The sequence below is a fragment of the Vicia villosa genome, linkage group LG1 (genome assembly GCF_029867415.1).
Source record: "Vicia villosa cultivar HV-30 ecotype Madison, WI linkage group LG1, Vvil1.0, whole genome shotgun sequence".
Lineage (NCBI taxonomy): Eukaryota > Viridiplantae > Streptophyta > Magnoliopsida > Fabales > Fabaceae > Vicia > Vicia villosa.
The window spans coordinates 165761039-165782329 of NC_081180.1; the positions used below are offsets into that span (position 1 = coordinate 165761039).

Here is a 21291-nt window from a genome sequence, read left to right on the forward strand (position 1 = left end):
TTTTATTGTTTATTTAAATTCTAGAAGGTGTATAGGTTGCACTTTTTTGGATGTAATAGTAATTAGGGCTTTACTTTCCCGCACTTTTACTTTCCGCATCCCCCATTTTGGTATTGTAATCCCCCTCCCCGAAGCCTTGTAATAGCGTAGAACATTTACTTTCCACATTTTTTTTGCATGATATTAACTGCGTGGTTAGTAAAATAGGGAGTGGCAAGACTAATAACTGGACGTAACTTACTAATTCAAGATTAAATATCTGAATCTAACACCTGATTGCTGCACACACCTACCTTTAAGGTAACCACTCTTATGCTGCCTTCTCGATCAAATAGTCAAGTCCCTTCGAGCGTAGGGATACCTTAGCTTGCTGCATTCGATTCAAAATCACCATGTCCCTCCGATAAAAGATCATAGTCCCTTTCGAGTTGCCTACGATAAATATGGTCCCGTCCTTCGATTAAATGGTGATAGTCCATTCGAATGCTAAGGTATCCTTACTGTTGCCTAAAATGACTATTATATCCTTACCCGAGACTACCTGCCCTCTTTATGGTAGGGACAGTCTTATGGAGAACGATAAACCTCGATGACCCTTTTCAAATCAAATGAAAAGACTACCTACCCTCTTTATGTTATGGATAGCCCTTTCAAACGAAAACTTAAAGAACAAGAAAGACAATCTTAGGGTAAGTGCTCTTAAATGCTTGCTCCACATTCAAACTTTCAAATTACTTTTCACACCTCTTTTTCAAATCAATTCAAAAGGCTACGCTTATTTACAAGCTAAAGTCCTTATTCAAAACTTTTCAATTCACACACGACACTCTTTCAAACAATTCAAACAAACAAGTGAGCTAAGCAATTAAGAGCCCATGGATAACCATGGATACAAAGGGTGCTTACACCTTCCCTTTGTATAACCTACCCCTCGAACTCAAAGTCTTTTCAAAGGTCTTTCCTGTTCTTTTTGCCTTTCCAATTGGATAAAATAAAAGTCGGTGGCGACTCTTGCTTACCGCGACATTTTAAAAAGGTCAGTTCTCCCACCGTATTACACATACGCTCTCTTACCTTTGTCATTGTTCTGAAAATATTGTTTGCATTCAGCTTGTGTAGAAGCATTTCTTTGTAAACAAATTTCATTTCAAACTGTTGTTTGTTGTTCCTCAAGAGACCGGTTAGTAAAATTTCTTGAGAAGTTTAAGCTTAGTGTGTCTTTGAGATTTTATTGTTAGTCACTTGCGGTTAGCTTGTGCATTGTAATAATCTTGAGATTATTAGATTTCTTGCTGTTAGCATGTGCATTGTAATAATCTTGAGATTATTGGATTAAGACATTGTTGATAAGGCGAAATCACCTTGGCGGGTGGACTAGATTAGCTTGATAATTTTCAAGTGAAATAGTATAAACATACCTTGTTCTTTCCTTCTTGCTTATGTATCCTTATTATCAAGAATCAACTTCATTTCATAGGGAAATATTTTTGGTGTTAAACCCTATTCAAACCTCCCTTTCTAGTGTTTTTCACACCTTCATTAATAGTTAAAGATTCTATTGATTTTGTTGTTGGTGGTGTTGTTGGTCGTGGTGTTGAGATTTAATGTTTAAGGATTATATTAATTTTGTTTTTGTTTTTGTTGTTAAGGAAGATTTAGAATTTTTAAAAAAAATTGATACTTTGTATATTAAAATAAAAAAAACAAGTTAAAACTAAAATTTGATACTTTACCAAAAACTAATGATTACATCTTATAGTTGGTGCTTTGAATATCATAGAATTGTTGAAGTGTAATTGCACATTGAGAGTGTTTGTTGTTAATTTGTTTTGGGCCTTTTGTCGGGCATTAATTAGTTTGCCTTAATATGGATTTGGTATATATTTCATTTTGCTTTATAATTGGTAACGTGTAAAATCATTCGTTTTAACCGTTTTTCAACTGAGTAAAATTTAGTTAAATTTCTATCTTTTCTCTCTCTTCCATCATCTTCAACCTTGTGCTCCAACAATTGGTATCTAGAGCTCTGGTTTGGATCCAAGGGAAAGGAAACACAAGTGAAGTGATGTGTGTGATTGATTTGATTTCAGATTCATTTAATTCACAGTATATTGAAGATCGGAATTATATCGGAATCATATTTCTTGATTTTGAGGGATCGGAAAACTCAAGTGTTTGGTGAGATTTGAGTGATTTCTTGAACGGTGGAAACGGTAGTTTGAATACAAAACTTCTGGTATTTGATGGAAAGAATTAGAATTGGTGGATGATTCAGAGGCGTGTGTTATTTGGCGCTCAAGATGTGCTTGACCTCGTCAACGATAGTTACACTCCGGTTGTCGTGGATGCAACGAAAGCGCATAGAAACGTGCAACGAGAAACGATGAAGGATCACAAAGCATTGTTCTACATCCATCGGTGTGTGGATGCGAATGTGTTTGAGAAGATCTCTGATTCGACGATGACGAAGGATGTGTGGGACACACTAGTACGATATTATGGCGGTGACTCATCGGTGATAAAGGTGAAGCTTTATTCTCTACGTAAGCAGTATGAGAATCTCAACATGAAGAACAATAAAAAGGTACCTAAGTACATCTCTAGAGTAATTTTGATCACTAATGAGATGAAAACTTGTGGAGAAACGCTCTCAAAACAAGTGATTATTGAGAAGGTACTAGGATTACTCCTCAGTTTGATTACATTCTTGTAGCTATTGAACATTCTAAGGGTATGAGCACCATGAGAATTGAAGAGCTACAAAGTAGTGTAGAAGCACAAGAGTTGTGTATAAATGAGAGAACCTTTGAAAGAGAGTAAAGTAGGCTATGAAAGCTTCTTTTGTCAAGAATGACCATAAGTGGTGATTATCACAAGTCAGAAGCCTCATACTCTGATGAGAAGAAACATCCAAAAGGAAAGGAGAAGCTTGACAGAAGAATGGTTCAATGTTACTGTTGTAATATGTTTGGCCACTTTGCTAAGGACTGTTGCTCAAATAAGGAAAGGAATCCAGAAAAAGAAAATATAGCTAGAGGTGATTCTGATGAGGAACATGTGGTATTGATGACTTATGAGTCTGATGATGAATATGTGCGATTGACGATTTCTGATTTAAAAGGAGACTCTGAATATGCGTTAGAATCGGAAGATGAATTTGAAGTTGAAGTCGAGTCTGTTTTTGAAGTAGGTTGTGAAGATGAGTTAGAGTTAGAAGATAACTCTGAAGCTGAAGTAGATTATAAAGACGAGTGAAAGCTAGAAGATGATTCTGATTATGAAGGTGAATCTGATTCTAATCCAGATTCTGATGATGAATTAGAATCTGGTGGTCAAACATCTGAAGGTGAATCAGAGTCTGAAGGTGACTCTACATGTGACCCTGAGGAGACTCTGGAAGTGATCCAGACTCTAAAAGTGATCCAGACTCTGAAAGTGATCTAGACTCTGAAGTTGGTCTAGAATCTAGTGGTAAATACTGTGGGGGTCAAACTTCTGGAGGTGATCATATTTATGAAGGTCATGTTTCTGAACGTGGTAATTCTAAAGGAAGTGTTTCTATAGGAGGTCTAGAAGCTAACATTGTTCCCAGTTCTGTAGAAGATTCATAACTAGTTCAGAGACCACAAAAAATAAGACAAATATCCAGAAGGTTTGCAGAGTTCGACATATTACGCGATACTGAAATAGACTCTGAAGGCAAAGTCATTGAGTGTGCTATGTTGATGATATATTGATGACTGGAAGTTGTTTTGATGAGATAGTCAAGTTCAAGAAGATGCTGATGAATGAGTTTGAGATGATTTATCTAGGAAATATGGTATTTTTTAGGGATGAAGATTTTGTACTATGAAAAGGGTATTATTTTGCATCAACTGAAGAATGAACTTGAACTTCTGAAGAGATTTGAGTTAACAAATTGCAAGTCTGCAATCACACATGCTGAGACGAATCACAAGATGAATTCTGATGCTGAGGGTGATGATGTAGATGCTACAAATTTTAAACAATTGGTTGGCTCGCTGAGATATCTATGTAATACTGGACCTGGCATCTGTTACGTAGTTGGAATGGTGAGTAAGTTTATGAACAAACCAAAGTGGTCATAGTACCAATTAGTTTAAGGGGACTCTGAAGTTTGGAGTTTTATTCTCTTTTGGAGCTGAATGTGAGTCAAAATTGATGTGCTACTCATACTCTAATTGGTGCAGAGACATAGTTGACAGAAGAATAACTTCAGGATATTTTTCAAGTATTTAGGAAATCCTATTTCCTGGTGTTCCAAGAAGAAATCAATGGTTGCGTTGTCGACTTTTGAAGCTGAGAACATTGCGGGTGCTTTGTCTGAGTATCAACTTGTTTGGCTGATGAATTTATTACATGATTTGATGATCAAGGTGAGCAAGCCTGCGAAATTGATGATTGACAACAAATCTTCCATAGGCCTTGCCAAGAACCCAGTGCTGCATGGGAGAAGCAAACACATTGCATAAAGTTTTCTTTTTGCGGAATCAAGTCTGGAATGGCGTGCTAGAAGTTGTTCACTATAGCACCCAGAAGCAACTTGCAGATGTGCTGACGAAAGTTGTCAAGACTGAACACTTCATCAATTTGAAGAGTGGGATTAGTGTTGTTGATTTTAACTCTGAATGTGAATTAAGGGATAATATTGATGTATAATTGTACATTTATAGTGTTCGCTGTTAGTTTGTTTTGGACCTTGTGTTGGGCTTTAATTAGTTTGTCCCAACATGAGTTTAGTATATATTGCATTTTACTTTTTAATTGGTAACGTGTAAAATCATTCATTATAACGGTTTTTCAATTGAATAAAAGTTAGTTGTAGTTTCTATTTTTTCTCGCTCTTCCATGGTCTTCATCATCAAAGTTGTCCTCCAACAAGAATGTCCATGTCAAAATTTAAGACTGAGCAAACTCACATTCGATAAGTCCACTCATTACAAATTACTAAGATCTTAGCACTATGTTATTTATTTTATCATATATTCTTCGCTGATTTATTCTGCAACCTTTAGAAGGTTTTGTAACTACAATTTGTGGTGCCAAAAGAGTAGATATTTTGAAAAATTATCTTGTAAATGTGAAATTATTTTTCCAACACATGGCTTTAACTATGGAACGTGTGACAAATTATAAAGTTGCTGACGCTGCTATACTCACACATGAGTGGTGAAGATAAATGCCATCAATACAATAACACTATATTGTAATTGACTCTTGCTGGTCTATGAAACATGGGTATTGAGCTCTCTTGATGTTTTGTTTGCCTTGAACAAAAAGTGAAAACAGTTTGCAAGTTGCATGTTTTCATGTGGGATTTAAAGATTGCAAAAGTGAGTATTTAAGAGGATGAGTCAATTTTATGTTGCTTCAATGACTAGTATGATTAAAGGTTACCATAAATGTGGTGATGTTGATTCTACATGTGAACTGTGATAGAATGCCTGACAGAATTTGGTGACTAATTGGAGTGTGATTCTTCGTGTGATTATTCTCGAAACAATAGTTTTGATTAGTGTGATTACCATAAATCATTTTTTGTCAATAGTGTTGGGTATTCATGGAACAATTGTTTTGATAAAGCAACTGAATATTTTTGGGTTGGATGAATATTTTGGGTTGGGTGATGATAAATATGGAAAGAAGTTTTGGGTTTGAAGAAAAAACTCATAATTTTCTCTCTAATTCCGTTATTAAGCAAATAACAATGGATTTTGTTCAACTAACGATAAAAAAAAATTTCATCTCTATATTAGTATGTTCTTTTTTTTTAAGTCACGCTAGTATCCTTACCACTTTATCGATACTCTATCAATGTTATATCAGTGTAAAACAATCACATGGTAAGTCACATGATCATTTGTTGATGGGAGTTAATTGAATATCATTATTGCATTAGAAAAACTATGAGAATTAATATTAAAAAGATAAATTTTTGAGAGAATAAAAATTAAATGTGAGATAGTTAAATAGATCATGAACATGCGTAGGTGTGTAATCGGTCCGGTTTAGATTGTTTTTTGTTAAAAAAAAAGTCCAAACTGATGATATCTCTATCGATTTGGTTTGGTTCGGTTTTTAATATTTTTTAAAAATGCAACCGAACCAAACTAGTCAATTTGGTTCGGTTTGGTTTGGTTTGATTGATCGGTTTATAATATTTTTTTTCAAACATTATATTCATCATTATATTCTCCATTTTCGATGTACTTTATGATATTATTTTTTAAAATAATACATTTCATGTAATTTATTTTATGCTCTATTTTTTTCAAATAAATTACAAGTTGTTCTTAATCCATACAAAATAGTTACATGATTTCAATTACATCATGAAATAAGTTCACTTTCAAATATAAAAGTTGGCACTTGACATCAAAGGTTGAGAAGGAATTTGAAAGCATAACAAATAGAACACAACAAAACACTCATCAATTAACATGTTTCACACCTCAAACATACATCAAAACTATTTTGTAACAAGACTAGAATGAATTTTGTTAAAGAAAAAGAAGCTTTTGTGACTTATGATTTCTATTTTCTATGTTTTGGAGATTGATTGTAGATGTGTTTTTTGCTAAAAGGAATGAAGTGTAAACAAAGATGGAGAATGGTTTGACAAATACAAAATTTGGGTTTAATGATGGGTGAAATAAAAGATTTAGAGCGTAAATATATTCATTGATTTTGTTCATAGGTTTGGCGGTTCCTAAAACTAAAATCGAAAACCGAATCAAACCACATTGATTTTCATTGGTTCAGGTCAACTTTAAAACCAAACTAGAAACAATTGATTTTATTTCAATTTGGTTTAGATTGCTGGTTTAATTGATTTTTTTTATCCGCTTATACCCCTAAACATGTGTAACTTTCCCGTAAAAAAATGTGTAACTTCTACCACGACTTGAATATCTACCGTAATTTTACAAAATGCAACACACTATTAAAAAAAAGTTTTATCATTCTATTATATTTTTTTAAAGATGACACTACTAAAAAAAAGAAATTTAGAGAGGGAAATTTTCTGTCACTAATACAGTAAATTCCGTCACAAATTAAATTAGTGACGGATTTTCTGACGAATCTAAATCCGTAACGAATTTCAATGTCGCAAAATGTTTGTGAGAGAATTTTCTTTCCGTCACAAATTGTTACGAAATTAATTCGTCACTAAATTTTTTTTTACGTCACTAAATAATAAGCAGAAAATACACTCAATAAGAATATTTCCGTCACTAATTAGTGAAGGAATAATACCTCCCTCTCTAAATTACGAGGAATTTTCTTTCCCTCACAAAATTACTTAATACAATTTTAGTGACAAAATTTGTTTCCGTCACTAAATTAATCATATTAATATTATAAATTTTAAATTTAATTCCATTAATGATTTTAATAATACAAAATCAATTATTGTACTATGCAAAAGTAAACAAAATTAAAGTTATTAATAGATAATAAAATATTTTAAATTGTGTTCAACATTATCATAAATCATTAAATTCAAATTTCTAATGTAAAATATCTACCAATTTCACTCACTCTAATTAACTATTACAACGACAAACAACAACAACAAAGTCTTATGAACAGTGAAAACTAAAGACTTTCATCTTGTATATGTCTTGAGAGATTATAATATGCATTGGATAATTAACCGACTTGTAAGTATCAGCTCTTGTGATCTTCAGCTAATTCATATAGTTGACAACAGATCCTGCATTAAATACATAATTTGTTAAAATAATGAAAATATAGTTGTCCTTACTGAATATTGATAGCACAATGGCATTTCACATTTTATTTAGGGTTTTTAAGCTTCAATTTAGAGACATTATATATCACTTGCTGCCAAGTGTAACCCATAAAACTCTAGCTTAAATTGTTGGTGCTCAGTATGTGTTTTAAAAAAACTTTGGAGTGTTAAATTAAAAAAACTTACTTAATCCTAAAACACATGTGTTTTAAAAAAACTTTGGAGTGTTAAATTAAAAAAACTTACTTACTCCTAAAGCACATCTCTTACCATAATCCAGTACTCTTCATGATCATCATAAGTTAGCACATGAAAAAGGTTGGGAGCTCCCAGATCTACAGAAAAATGTATAATTTTGACCATTAATTGCTATACATATATGGTGGTAAGGTCCAATGGAATGAAACAATTTTAACGAGGACTATTTGAAATGCTTACAAAAAATGACGGTCCAAAATAAATGACAGTTATAGAGCTTTTATAAGTTTATCATATATATAATGTTTCAGCATTTTTAGTAGGATTGAGAACATAGCCAATTGATGAATATAATGTTGGCGAGTAATAAGAAATATAAGTTACTATGTGCAAAGAGTAAGGCTTACTATTCCGTAAAAAAAAGACTAAGGCTTGCTTGCAAAAATCTCCTATCATGTCCACTCAAGACATCATTGGCTTCATTTTGATGCGAAACCCCAAAATCAACTAATTCAAGAGGCAGTCCTACAAAATAATAAAAATATTGTGAGGTAACAGTTTATAAGAAAGAATTCACTCAACTAAAATCTCTTCAAAATATACCCTCACTTTCTGACAAAAATGAAAACTATTATCTTTAAAAATTATAGACCCACTTTCTAAATGATTGAGAAAGGATAAAAGAGAATAGGAGAGAAGTCTCTGCTCCAAAAGTCTCATGTTTGTGATAGAGTCACTACTCCATTCATAAATGCTTGCAATGCTATTTCACACCTCTCTCTATCATTGTATTTCTCCATTTATACAAATACTTCTCTAACTAAAGAAATAGTTAACTTACTAACTAATTCTCCCTATAATATGTTAATCCTAACACCAACACACCAAATGTGTATTTTCTAGTCCATTAATTTGAGACATAGTTGATTGAACTATACGTGGAAAAATAATATTAGAAGTAAAATAGTACAGATTATAAATAAAGCCCCTTAGACACATATTTTTAATGTATGACAAATCAATTAATTGTGAATCCGTTAATCAAGAAGCTCAAACAAGTGCATTTAAAAAATAACTATGGAGTAGCTCAATGACCCCAAGTTTAGATGCAAAAGATACAATGCGAAGACTTGTTATCTAAACAAATGGAAATGTGGTTACTAATGATGCTCTATTCATTTTCCACAATGAGAGAAAAAATGCCATAGCTAAAGGAATTTACAAAAAGGGACAGGAGAAGGATTATAGAAGAAAGCACACCAATTTGCTAGTTGCTGCAACACTCTCATTTGAACTATGAGCCAAAACAAGTTCCAATTTCCACCGACTGGTTCCATTTCCATTATTTAAAACAACAAAAGGTTGTTGATTAGCTGAAACAACCATTAACAAAACATTTTATAAATTAATACCAAGATATCATATCTAATATTAATATCGAACAAATCAATCTATTCTTAAATCATAACTTTGTAACTACCAATACAGTGCTGAAAAAGGAAAACAATATTGCTAGAGCATTGTTCATTTCACATGATTACTAACAATTACCGACGGGAACGATGGCTAAAGCCATAACATTCTTCTCTTCCAACTCTGCCCAAGATGGAACCGTATCATCCATATTCTAGTACTGAAACCAAAATGAAAGAAAAAACATTAGTGAAGGAAAAAGAAACTATGCTAAATGTAAAGCAACTATAATATCCAAAAACAGAGCACAAAAAAAAAACACAACAATTACCAATAAATCACATGGTGGTTGTACTGGTGGTGTGCTTCCACTACTATTACAGGTTCAGACTATGGAGGGGTAAGAATGTATGTTTGTCCTTGACTTCTAGTTCCTTGTTATACTACTCCATAACCAAAACTTCTTTTGGAAAGACAATTTGTTGTCAATGGATTGTTATAAATTAAAACTAAAGAATCAGTTAGTAAAATTTCTCCATTAGAGCTTGAAGGAGGCACTAATCAAATCCGTTAAAAGCATTAATTCATTAAAATAAAAAGACACGGCCACTCATTCACAGTCATATTTAGAACCCAGGATTTAATATATTTGATTTTTCAAGCATTACAAAGTGAGAAATTCCTATAAATAACGAGAAGCCAAAAAAAATGGTTTGAACTTATCACTGACCCACACGTGACGCTGTTGAGGATGAGGTCGTTCCATGGTAATCTGGTTCGGCGGAGTGTGAGGTAAAGCGCGATAGCTCCATCGAGAGATTTTGAGTAGATAAAGGAAGGAAGTGAGGGATCGAAGCGAGAGCGGAAGGATTAGAAGAAGGTGATGGGTTCATCATCGACGGGGTTGATTTCAGGGATATGAGTGATTAAACCGTCGGAGAAACCGTGGCCTTGATTGTCGATGGCACAAGTGGAAAAACCGGACTTAGTGAAGTAAACAACGGTGAGTTAGCCGGCGAAGCCATAGACAACGACGAGGGTTCCGATGAGGTTAGTTGGAGGGAGAAGGATCCACCACTGAGTGAAAAGTTTGCGGCCTTTGGTTGTTTGGCTCTTCTACTGGGTGCATCGTTCTGGCGATGCAAGTCACTATAATTGAAATCAACACTTTAGATCAAAGAAGACAAAGAGAAAGTTAAGCTGCAACGAGAGAATAGGAGAGGGAAATTTCAGATCTAATGAGAGAAAAGAGAAAATTTCACTGTTTTAGGTTTTTTTTTTCTGATTTGGGGGAAAGTAGGAAATGAAAAGGTGGAGGAAATAAAGGCGCCTATTTTTTCACTGGAGAGGGAAAATGAAAATTGAAAAATTTAAGGAGGGCACATACTTGAAATATTTGCCACGGTTTATTTTTTTTATATAAAAAAACTTTTGTTTAAAAATTAATTTTAATTAAAATATATTTTTATGGTAAAAAAATTAATTATTTTTAAAAATATTTAATATTATACTTGTTGAATTAAAATTTAAGCAACAAAGAAATTTAATTTAATTTTATATAAATAATATATTAGAGAGGGAACATTTCCCTCACAAAAATATCTAATGCGTTTATGAGAGAATTTGTGACGGAAATATTGGAAAAAATAACACTCGTCTAAATTTTTTGCACAAAATTTACTTTTTATCAATTTTGTGAGGGATTTAATGAGGGATTTTTTGTGACGGAAAATTTTCTCACAAAAGTCTTCACTAATTTTTTTCTATTTATGATTGATCATCTATATAGTTTTCCCTCACTAAATCCTTCGCAGTTAGTGAGGGATTTATTTCCCTCACAAATTTCCGTCCCTAATTTGCATTTTTTTAGTAGTGTGATATTTTGAATAAATTGCTTTTAAGAAAAGTCATTTTGTTTTACATACTTCTTTATTTAACTATGACTTTTTTTTAGTGTTGTAATAATTCTAGAACGTAGAATCTAGTTTATTAAGAGTGAGACATTGTCTTTTTTTAGTGTTGTAATAATTCTAGAACGTAGAATCTAGTTTATTAAGATTGAGACATTGTCTTTAACTAACTATCTAGTTAGTTATTGTTAGTTAGATAAGTGGTTTAGTTAGTTACTTAACACACAAGTCAATATATAACATATTGTACACTATTACTAAAATTATATGTTTAATGCTAACTTGTCATTCCCTTTTACTTCTGAGTTATCACTTTCATTCTCTTATGTTTTAGTCTTGCTTGCACTACAAGCAACTAACAAAGATGTGCTAATAATTGGCCCCTAAAGTTTATTTCTAATCAACATCAAAGGGTTGGTGTTGATCCATATGAAAACACGAGTGATTTTGTGAGGAAAGGGAAACACTGAAAGAAGAGTGAATGACAACGTTTCTTAAAACAGAAGCAAGATGAATGCAAATGATGGGTTTTATCCAATATTATTATTCTTGATAGAAGCAATGGGGAAAGATGGATTGCCTTGATGAAATCATTATTTAGAGCACAAGATGTGGCTGAAATTGTGTAAGATGGCTATAATGAATTAGGTGCAGATCCTACATATGCACAAAGAACCACTTTCAAATAATCAAGAAAGAAGGACTTCAAGAGTTTGTTCTACATTCAGTCGAATGTGGATTCTGAACACTTTGAGAAGATCTCAAAAGCCATCAAATTGAAGGAAGTGTGGAAGGTGTTAGAGAAGTATCAGGATGATGGAGAGAAAGCGAAACAAGTGTTATAGTCCCTAAGGAAATAATATGAGTTGGTGAAATTGAGGAGAACTATAAAATCAATGATTATTTCTCAAAGTTGATTGCTTTGGTGAATCAGATGAATATCTCCGGTTAAGGGATCACTGATATACAAGTGGTTGAAAATGTAATGAGATCATAAACATCAAGGTTTGACTGCATAGTAGTTACAATTCAAGAATCCAAGGATCTCACGACATTGAAGATTGAGGATCTATAGAATTCATTAGAAGCACATGAGCCGATGGTAACTGATAGAGGCACTGAAAGATAAGGCTAACAAGCATTGCAAGCACAAGTGATGCAAGAATATAGAAATTAAAGAACAAAGGAATGCCAGGCTTTAGGAATTCAAATTGGTCCAATGTTGATAGACAAAAGTGTGAAGGAAAGGTTGAATCCTCTAGAAGAGGACGTGGCTTAAACAATAATCATACCAAGAAGAAAGAATTTGACAAAAGTAAGATACAATATTACAACTGTGGAAAAGCATGGTCATTTTGCAAATGAATGATGCAATAAGAAAGAAGGAGGAAAGAAAATTCAAAAGTGAAATGAAAAAGCTAATATAGCTCATGATGGTGATTATGATTTTGAGACAATTTTGCTTATGGCTTCCACCAACGAAGGAAATCCAATGTGTGAGTAGTACTTGGATTCAGGATCTTCAAACCATGTGATAAGACATAAAGAATGGATTAATAACTTTGACTAAATCAAGAAGACTAATATGAATCTTGTAAATAATAGCTACCTTGCACTAGAAGGTATTAGTGTTATAATGATCAAAATAAAGGATGGAAGGAGTGCCTTGATTGAGAAGGTACTCTATGTACCTAGAATGAAATGTAACCTGCTAAGTATACTATTATTGGTGGAAAAAGGCTTCTCAATCACAATGACTAGTGATGCACTCCAACAATCTGATAAAAGGAAGAAACTGGTTATGAAGTCTAAATTGGCAAAGAAAAAACTTTCAAATATAGTATCTAAACTGCAAAAGAAGTATGCCAAGAAAGCATTGATAAACCATAATTTTTGTGACACATAAGGTATGAACATTTAAATTTTAGAAGCTTAAGTGAGTTAAGCTCTAAGAATTTAGTGCATGGCCTACCTAAGATGGGTGCAAGAAGAATGACATACGGAGTCTTCCCAAGGAACAAACAAAGTAGAGCACCCTTTGCTTCAAAAATTCCTAAGAGATCAAGAGATTCTCTTGAAGTATATCATTATGATATATGTGGCCCTTTTAAGGTTTCATCATTAGGAGGCATCAGATACTTCATCATTTTCCTTAAAGAACATACGAAAATATTGTGGCTTTACACCATTAAGTTTAAAAAGTGAAGCTTTCAAAGTGTTCAAGAAGTTTAAAACCTTAATTAAGAAGAAGTGTGGCAAAGCAATTAAGATTTTGAGGATGGAATGAGATGGAGAACATACTTCAAAGTAGTTTGAAACATATTGCATCAATAAAGGCATGATATAAAGTGACATCACCTTATACACCATAACATAATAGTCTTGTAGAAAGAATAGATAGAACCATCTTTGACATGGCAAGAAGCATGTTGAAGCACAAGAATCTGCCTTATGAGTTCTGGTGAGATAGTTAATACATCTACATACATTTTGAATAAATATCCAACCAATAAACGGAAGATGAAGGTGCCTGAAGAGGCTTGGTGCGCAAGAAATCCATATGTGAAGCATTTGAAGGTGCTGGATTTGGCTGCTTCAAACCAATACCAGATCAAAAAAGGATCAAACTGTAGGATAAGAGTGTGAAGATGATATTTATAGGATATCATTCAACAAGTGCCTACAAATTTTACAATCATAATGACAAAAGATTACACATCAGCGAGGATATGGTTTTTGATGAATTAGATGCTTGGAATTGGCAAACTGAAGATACAAAAGAAGGTGAAGTCATACGCCATTTTGTAAACCATGATTAGAATAAAGAATTTAATGATAAAACAAATGATGAAGGCATTGAAACTAATGAGGCTGCACCAGAAGAATATCATGCTCATGAGAGGCCACAAAGGAGAAAATGAGTTTCTAGAAGACTTGAAGATTGTGGTTAAACATGGTGGAGCGAAGGAAACCTAATACATTTTGATATGTTGGTTTATGCAAAACCAGTAAGTCATACACAAACAGTGAAGAACAAAGTGTGGAAGAAGCCATGACGGAATAGTTGAGGTCAATTGAGAAGAATCATAAATGGGAATTAGTTTTCTTTCTAGAGAAGAAAATGACCATTGATGTGAAATGTGTGTATAAGACTAAGTTGAATCATAATGGCTCATTTTTAAAATTCAAAGCAAGATCGGTAGCTAAAGGATTCTTGCATAAGCATGGAATATATTACAATGAGGTATTTGCCCTTGCAGCTAGACTTGAAATAGTTATACAAGTAATGGAAATAGGTAGTAGTATAAACTGATCTCTTTATCATTTAAATGTAAAGTCTACAAATTTTAAATGGCCCCTCTAGAAGAGATAGTTTATGTGACTCAACCTCTAGGTTTTATGATAAAAAGGAATGAAAAAATGGTATATAAGCTACACAAGGCTTTATATGGTTTGAAGCAAGCTCTAAGATCTTAGATTAAGATAATTTATAAATTCCTAATTCAATTAGGTTTAAAAAAATGCACATTAGAGTATGGAGTATATGTGCAAGGATCAAATAGTGAAGGCATCATAACAATATGCCGATATATGTGTGGTTGTCGTTTTTTTTACCTCCCCGTTTCACTTGGGAGGACGGCACGCTAGACCCTTCACGCGAAATTTGGAAGGAGAATGCGCCCGTGGTGGGATGAATTTTGTTTCAGTTCTTCCTACGATATCACACGAACTTTCTTATTTGTCCTACGAGTAGGAAATAGGAAAAAAGATCTCAACTAAACCCTAGGAGTTTGCTAAGTGTGGGGATTCACCTAGACTAGAAATTCTGGAGTCCGGGGGGTCGGTTATACATAGGGAAGAGTTTAAGCACCCTACATATCTGTAGTACTCTACAGGAACCTTCTCTGTGTCTAAATGTGTTTGTGCTGCTAATGATTATTGGGAAAGTTTCTCCTTTGTATTAGGAGAAGGAATTGAATTGAATAAAAGAAAGACAGACAGACTGACTGACTATTTTTGGTATTTTATTAGCTCGCTGAGATTCCTTGTGAACCTCATGCCTACATATCCCTAATGGAAGTCAGAGCTTAATGTAGTTCGGGGAACTAATTAATTATTAATTATTTTTGGGTGCCTTGCTTGAAGCTCAAGGTTGAAGCTTGAATTAAATCTCCATTTACAGTAAAGAGACATGAAGTTATCTTTACAGAGAGGTATTTCTACTATTCCACCACAAACATTAAAAGAGTGACAGAATAACTGAATTCATTTCATTCAAAAGGGGGACCTTACTTGTGTATGTGCAAGTATACCAGTCAAATGCCTCTTAAATGAAAGAAAAATGCTCATCCAAATTAGGGAAAGTTACCACATGTCTGGGTTTTACTGCCAGCTCATGCCTTTCAAAATCCTAAATGGGAGACTTGATTAAAATGAAATGTAATGTTTGTTTGTTTGAATGTGGTGAGATAGAGGAAAGATCTCTCTATAGAGATAAGCTATGTCTATTTACTGTATAAAAGATTTAATCTTTAACTGGCTTGTATGAGGCCCAAGCTTGAGGCTTTTTGATTAATGTATTATTTATTGACTCTGGGAGATGACTCCACTGGGGGTTAATTACAAGGAATCTTTGTATTCTGTATAAAGCCCAGAATTGAGGCTGACTCTAGCTAGGAAAAATATTATTTTCTGCCTTGTACAAAGCCCAAGGTTGTGGCTGACTGAGTATGAATGACTCTAATAGGGAAAAGATCCTAGATGTTAGGAATCTTTGACACATGAAGTATGGTCTATCTGCCTTGTACAAAGCCCAAGGTTGTGGCTACCTGAATGATGAAGGACTCACTAGGGAGACTCTATTATCTGCCTTGCACAATGCCCAAGGTTGAGGCTGACTATTAACAAGGGAGTTTTATTGTTTTGGTGCCTTGTATGAAGCCCAAGGTTGAGGCTAACTATTTTTGTTGGGTTTTGACTCTACTGAAGGATTTATTTATTAAAAGACTGATTTTTTTGGAAGCTAACCCTTTCCAGGGATTTTGACTCAGCTGGTGAGTTTATCTTTTGAAAAGAATGATTTTTGGAAGCTAACCCTTTCCAGGGGTTTTATTCTTTTAAACAGGTCTTTATTAATTGACTTTGGAGGCTAACCCTTTCCAGGGGTTTTGACTCTTTTGGGGAATTTATCCCTTAAAGGAATAAATCTTTGGATTTGAAGGAGTGATGTTGGAGGCTAACCCTTTCCAGTGGTTTTTATTAAGATCAAAGAATGATTTTTGGAAGCTAACACTTTCCAGGGGTTTTTATTAAAATGATGGCAGAAAGATTATCTAATGAGACTTCTTGTTTAAAGCCCAAGATGAAGGCTGACACTTGCTGAGGATAAGCAAACATGGATCCTAGACTCTGCTAAGGAAGATTAATGAAGATAAGGGTGACAGAGACTGTCCATGCCTCTCATTCCAAAAGGTGTACTCAATGTAAAATTGAGACAAACTTAGCTTGTTTAAAGTCTGGTTTAAATTGGAAGAAACTCACCAGGGTATGTTAAAAGGTGACTAAAGACCTGTTCCTATGTTTATAAGAAACCTGATGGGTCCTTGCATAAAAGCTCAAGAGGAAGCTGGAAATGCTTTTAAGAAGCCTGTGGGTCCTTGTACAAAGCCCAAGAGGAGGCTAATCGAGGGTCATCAAGGGTCCTTGTTATAGCACAAGAGAAAGCTATGTGGTTTTGAACTTATTTTGGCTCTAAGCAAATGGGTAAGAGGTTTCACCGGGAATAATTCCTCTTTGGGTGGATGTGTCCTATTTTTTTGGATTCTAAGGTTTTTGCCAAGATGTTTCACCGGGAATAATTCATCTTGGGGGTTTGAACTACAGATCTCTAATTAGGAAAGAGCCTTCACCGGGAAGACATTCTCAATCCTAGGCCATATTCCTATAATATATATATAGTTTAACTGTCCTAAGGTTTACACTCAGACGTAGTTCTAAACAAATATATGCACAGTTTATATTTGACAGTAATTTAAACAAAGACTGTAAATTGAAAGCTTGTAAAGCCTAACCTGGATGGAGTGGAGGCCTTTGAAGAAGTATGTACAAAGCCTTACCAGCAATTGATGGATAACAGTTGAATATATATGATAAACAGTTAATGTTTCTTTTGAAAACAGAAGAAGTGAAGATGGACATAGGTCACATAGGTATCTGAAGAGTTTCACCGGGAATAATGCCCTTCAAATACCAGAAGAATATTTTGAAAACAGAAAGAAGATTTTGTAAATACAGTTTTTGAAAACAAACTATGAAAAGAAAAAGGTGTTGGGACTTACACTCTATTAGAGGCTCATTTAAAAATGATTTACTGTTTATGAGAAACAGTTGAAAATGATTGAAATGATATAAGGTTTTGTTGTTTGAAAACCTTAATCATCCGTTTAATTGGAGACTGAAAACAGTTTTGATCATTGACAAAAGTCAACTTAATTAAGGCAAAGATGAAATCTATACCTAATTAAGACCTAAATAATTAGGGTTTTATCATAAAATTATTCACAAAGTAATTAGGTTAAAACAAAATGAAAATATATATTTTCAAAGTATTTAAGAAAACACTTAAAACATACTATTTTAAACCTAATAAGAATATATGAAATAAATAATATTTTTATGATTTTTTGATTATTCACAAAATAGATATATTAAATGACAAGTGTGTAAAAAATGAAATTAAAATGAATTAATTTGATAGGTTAAATAATTGTTTAAAGTTGTAAAGAAATCAAATGGAAAAAGTGATAAAAAATATTGCTTTGTCACTACCAAGGCTTGAACCCACGCTCCCATGGTCACCACACAAAACAAAGCCAACTGAGCTACACGCTCAGTGTGACTAAAGAGGGATTCCAATTGGTTATATATAAAACACGCGCGTTAAAATGAAAAATAAAAACAAAAGGTCTGAGGGGGGATCGAACCCCAGACCTAAGGCATGAGAAAGTGAGAGGCGCTTGTAACCAAGTGAGCTGAACGTTTTAGTCGTTCAAAACACGCTTCCAATTGATTATATTTTAAACTTGCTTCTGAGAATTCAAAAAAAAAACGCGCGCAAAGCAACTTCATCTTCAACCTCACGATTTCAATTTATGGAAATCCTATCTCCCTCAATTCTCAACTAAATTCAAAGATGTAAAGATGGATTTTGCTCGTTTTTGGACGAGGATCATGATGGTGTCCTTTAATTTCATTTATTCTAAGTGTAACATAAAATTCGCAAGCATGAACACTAAGAACCCTAAAACTGAAATTAAACATGAAATACTATATATGCATGATTTGATGCAATTGGTTGAGGGCTAATGATCTATGAAGGTGCAGAAACCAACTGGTAACTTCATTTTAAATTTATCATGCGTGAATCATAGAGTTTGAAGCTTTTGAAACTTACCTGAAAAATGAAGATTTGGCTCTGATCAAAGTGTGTTGCAAAGTTGTTGCAACGATCCAGATAGCTTCAGTGATCCTCCTGGAAGGTGTTGAGATGCTTAACTTGGACTGAAAGTGCCCAGAACCTCTTGCTCGACCCCAACTGCAACAGCTCCAAGTGAGAGGTGAAGATGATGATTCCCCACGTACAGAAGTGTTTCAGAGGTTTGGATCACCTCTAAATTACTCCCCTAAGGTGTTTGAATACTTAATTTCAAAGGAAGAGCTCTGGTTTGAAGAATCCGAGTCTTCTTGCCAAAGAACCTTTGAAAACCTTAAGTATGAAGAAAGAAGAGAGAAAGCAAGAATTATGTTGCTTTGGTGTGTTTTTTGAATGAGAAAGACCACTCTATTTATAGGCAAATGGTTCAGAGCAGTTGAACATAGCAAGCTTGCTTAGTGAAGTGAGTTTGGTTTCTTAGCCATGAAGAAATTTTGAAAATATCCCAAATGCAATGATGCATTTTCGGGCTAGCTTCCCCAACCATTGATCTTGTATGATCTTAGGGAACATTTCTGATGCAGAGGAGAGTTCTAATTGGCTTAGATCAAGATTCCTTGATGATTCACCATTTGCCATAAATTCAAAAATGCAATCATTACATAATCACATGCCTTTGTTTTTGGGAATCTTCTTCAATCCTTATGCAATGATGGAAATTGATGTATAGCATGCTTGCAGATGTATTAGAGGTCGTGTAGCATCACTTAGTGAAGCTAATTGCACAAAATTGCAAAGTTCCATTTTGTACATGACCTATAATTTCACCTTATGAGGCCAACTTTGAACAAGCATAACTCCTAGCTCAAAATGAATTTGGAGGAGGTTGAACACAATTTGGAAAGCCCTAAACATCTACTTCAAATCATTAGTTTGGGGTTTCTTCAGAATCATTTGGGAAAATTGTGAAAATGAGCTCAAAGTTGGATGAAAACTAGGTTAAAACACTTAGAAAAATTTCTAAGTTTTTATAACCTAAAGCTTGAAAATTCCAAATCTCTTAAATGGTTGATCTTTTGAAAAAAGTTCTTATGTAAGATGTTGTTTTATTTTGCAAGATCTACAACTTTCATGTTGGAAGTTTTTTGAGTTGTGTAGGTGAAATTTTGAGTTCCCACAATGCCCTCAAAAACCCTAATTCCCGACTTTTTGCTCCTTGATGATTCTTCTTGAATTTCTTTGGTCAAATGACTTTAATATCCATATATTGATGATATTGATCTTTGAAAGTCATGGTTTGACCAAAAATCTTAAAAGTCAAAGGTGATCCCATACAGTTGACTTTTTCTAGATAAAGTGAGATTTTGGACTTTTGTGTGGAATTAAGATCTTCTCCTCAAATGAGTGATGTAAATGGGTTATATTGAGGTAGTAGAGGTTCTTGAATCATGTCTTGAGTTTTGGATCCATGCCCTGATTAAAAGTCAACTATCCAGATGAATTAGGTTAAAAACCCTACTTGTCGACCAGATGAAATTGGTGACTGTGGATCTTGAATTGAGGTGTGATGTCCAGTGGATCTTATTGTATGGATCATTTGAAGATGATTGAAGTCTTTAATAGATGTCTTGGAGCTTTTTAGGGTTTCCCAAAGGTGATCCCTGATTTCAGTCCTTGATAGGCTCAAAAACCCTAGTCTGGTGACCTGAGTAAACCTGTACTCAGATGACTGGGTGTCTAATCAATCATAGGTGAATATAAAAGTGAAGCTTTTGAGTCCTATGATTGTGTTAGAGACCAATCCTTCTATTGATTGATCCTTTGCCTGAGTTTTCTTGTTTTTGAACATCCTTGATTAAATGCCAGATGAAGAAGTGACTGCTCTGGGTACTTGCTTTGGCCTGATGAAAATCCTGAAGATATGTCATCTCAGGGGGGTCAAAATTAGGGTATGACAATATGGATGATCTGCTCATCATTGGTAGTAATCCATCCGAACTAGAATAACTGAAAGTTTGGATGAAAAAAGAGTTTGAGATAATAGATTTAGGAAAATTTCCATATTTCATTGGCATGGAAGTTTTGAAGATCAAAGACGGAATGATCATGCATCAAGAGGAGCATGTGAAGGAATTGTTGAAAAAGTTTGAAATGATTTATTGAAAGGAAATCACTAACCCTTTTGAAACAAATGCTAAGAAGGATTATTAAGCAGATGAAGAAATGGTAGACGCCACTTTGTACAGACAAGTAGTTGACTCACTAAGATATTTATGCAATAACATACCAAACATATGCTATGTAGTAAGTATAGGGAGCAAATTCATAAACATGCCTAAGAATCTCACCTAGTACCTACAAAGAGGATTCTCTGGTATCTAAAGGGAACCATGAATCTAGGCTTATTGTTCCCAGCCAATATGATTAGATATGATGACTCTGATAGGTGTGGTATTCTTATGTAATAAGGCTAAAATATTTTAGTGTACAAAGAAGCAATAAGACATTGCCCTATCATCCAGTGAGGCAAACTATATAGCATGATCATTTTCTTCATGTAA

The 21291-nt window shown here is 33.9% G+C and overlaps 1 long non-coding RNA gene across 2 annotated transcripts; it reads right to left on the reverse strand.

The window, feature by feature from the left end:
- Nucleotides 1–7504: 7504 nt before the first annotated feature.
- LOC131619986 (uncharacterized) lies at nucleotides 7505–10748 on the reverse strand. 2 transcript variants are annotated; one of them, XR_009288980.1, is made up of 6 exons: nucleotides 9720–10748; nucleotides 9527–9608; nucleotides 9236–9348; nucleotides 8383–8500; nucleotides 8048–8112; nucleotides 7505–7738 (listed from the first exon to the last, which is right to left on the reverse strand). It is a non-coding gene; the product is annotated as an uncharacterized LOC131619986 (long non-coding RNA). The 2 variants fall into 2 exon arrangements; XR_009288981.1 differs by having other exon boundaries at nucleotides 9521–9608.
- Nucleotides 10749–21291: the final 10543 nt, after the last annotated feature.